The 2,500-nt window shown below is 57.3% G+C and overlaps 1 non-coding gene across 1 annotated transcript in view; it reads left to right on the plus strand.

Annotated features, from left to right (window-relative positions):
• The first annotated feature begins 1,860 nt into the window (after positions 1 to 1,860).
• LOC126433230 (small subunit ribosomal RNA) overlaps positions 1,861 to 2,500 on the plus strand; it is a 1,910-nt gene continuing 1,270 nt past the window's right edge. The window contains exon 1 of the ribosomal RNA XR_007578342.1: positions 1,861 to 2,500. This exon is cut by the window's right edge and continues 1,270 nt beyond it. This is a non-coding gene — a ribosomal RNA (small subunit ribosomal RNA).

The following is a 2,500-nucleotide window of genomic DNA, read 5'->3' on the forward strand; positions in this document are numbered from 1 at the left end:
TTGCGCCTTAACCTAACCTATATTGCGCCTTAACCTAACCCACGTTGCGCCTTAACCTAACCCACGTTGCGCCTTAACCCAACCCACGTTGCGCCTTAACCTAACCCACGTTGCGCCTTAACCCAACCCACGTTGCGCCTTAACCCAACACACGTTGGGCCTTAACCTGCTCTGTAATTGTCATACGACGCGTTAAATTAGTGTAGTGTTGCCTAACTGCAACCCCCGCAATATAGTTTGCTACTCGCACTGCCCGGTCCCCAGAGTATCGCTTCATGTTAAACACCTTGCAGCTATACACTGTAATGCGGACGGCAGCAGGACGTACATGCTCAATGCCCTTCGCAGTTGTTCATTGGCATTCGCATGGCGAAGCACAGCCTACGTTGTGGTACGGCTTGTGTCAACTGTCCGCTGATGTTGTACGTCCAAATCACACACTGTACTGCACATTGGTCCTCATGTACTGAATGATACATCGTGGTACATGTGTGACCGTACCACGACTGCGCCAACAACGGCGAACCATACGGTCCAAATATTGTGCACTCAGCTACGTGTCGTCTCCCTATAAGAGCTGGATTGCAGTATGGTATGCCGTGGATGGCGATCACCATGAGCCGTCTGTTGATGTAGTGGCGCGTGTTGTCAGACGTAGTCGTCTCTTCTCACACACCGTGATAGCATGGTGCACTGCGTTCCACATCTGCGACATGCCACAGAGGCCGGTTGACAGTCGTTCGCGCAATGGACATCGCATACGTACGGGGGCCACCTTCCACGTGTTCGCGAAGCGTGCACATGTTGTTGCGTGTATGTGGGCAGACATAGTGTGTCGTGACACCTGACACAGGCATGCAACAATCGTTGAATTTGCAAATGGCGATGGACGTCTACGTTTGCTGGTGACGTTACGCAAATGAAGAACTGGTAAACCGTTGTGGTGCGGTTGTTCTCGCTAGAGGTGAATCAGTGATGGCGACGATCGGTTGAGCTACCAACCGGTTGTTTCAGCGATACCCACCATGCCCACGAACGTGAATGGCATGTGGGTGTGAAGCGATACGCGGCGGTGGCTGGGTGGGACCGTCCCCGGCCGGTGAGGGGGGGCCTCCCGGCGTGCTGGCCGCGCGGTGCGTGGGCGCACGCGCTACAGCCGGCTGGTGGGGGCGGCCAGTGGCAGGCGCGCCGGCCGACGGAGGCGGCAGGCGGCGCAGCTGCGCGCCGGCGCACCCTGCACGCGGCGCCGTGCGGCCAAAGTAGGTCCTCGCGGGCCCGGTGCGAAGCGCGGTGGACATCTGCAGTGTGCTGGTCCGATTGAGGACTGTGTGCGCTGAGGATGCGCCGCCGCCCGGCGCTCGGCGCCGCGACGCCGTCTGCTGCTCGGTCGCCTCTGCGGTTCTCGCAGGTGGATTGTATCGCAGCTGTGCGGACGTGTTGGCGCGTGCGCTGTGCTGGGAGAGTTCGCTTCGGCACCCAAGTGGGGCTTTTGTCCTTCTGTGGCGCTGGCGTTGGAGCTGCCGGCCACCGTAGGTGGCGCGTGTTGTCTCCCGCCGGCAATGCCACGACAGCACGCTCCCGGGCCTCTGTCGGCAGCGGCAAGCTCAGTTGGGAGCACGGGTGGTCGCACCTAAAGCGTCTACTCGCCAAACTCCGGGCGATTGCGCCTCTCTCGAACCCGACCAAGTACTTAGGACGGCGCTGCGCGCCGCCGGGACCTGAGAGGGTTTCGAGGTGTATTGTGCAGGGGAGCTCAGCCTCCTCCTGTTTGCAGAATAATTGAGCGGACGCTTGCGTGTTCGCGCGGGCTCCCGGGACACACTCCCGGGCGGCCGGCTGCTCAGCTCTAGTTGACGCAGCTCCCTGGTTGATCCTGCCAGTAGTCATATGCTTGTCTCAAAGATTAAGCCATGCATGTCTCAGTACAAGCCGCATTAAGGTGAAACCGCGAATGGCTCATTAAATCAGTTATGGTTCCTTAGATCGTACCCACGTTACTTGGATAACTGTGGTAATTCTAGAGCTAATACATGCAAACAGAGTCCCGACCAGAGATGGAAGGGACGCTTTTATTAGATCAAAACCAATCGGTCGGCTCGTCCGGTCCGTTTGCCTTGGTGACTCTGAATAACTTTGGGCTGATCGCACGGTCCTCGTACCGGCGACGCATCTTTCAAATGTCTGCCTTATCAACTGTCGATGGTAGGTTCTGCGCCTACCATGGTTGTAACGGGTAACGGGGAATCAGGGTTCGATTCCGGAGAGGGAGCCTGAGAAACGGCTACCACATCCAAGGAAGGCAGCAGGCGCGCAAATTACCCACTCCCGGCACGGGGAGGTAGTGACGAAAAATAACGATACGGGACTCATCCGAGGCCCCGTAATCGGAATGAGTACACTTTAAATCCTTTAACGAGTATCTATTGGAGGGCAAGTCTGGTGCCAGCAGCCGCGGTAATTCCAGCTCCAATAGCGTATATTAAAGTTGTTGCGGTTAAAA

Source organism: Schistocerca serialis, unplaced genomic scaffold (genome assembly GCF_023864345.2).
Source record: "Schistocerca serialis cubense isolate TAMUIC-IGC-003099 unplaced genomic scaffold, iqSchSeri2.2 HiC_scaffold_1162, whole genome shotgun sequence".
Classification (NCBI taxonomy): Eukaryota; Metazoa; Arthropoda; class Insecta; order Orthoptera; family Acrididae; genus Schistocerca; species Schistocerca serialis.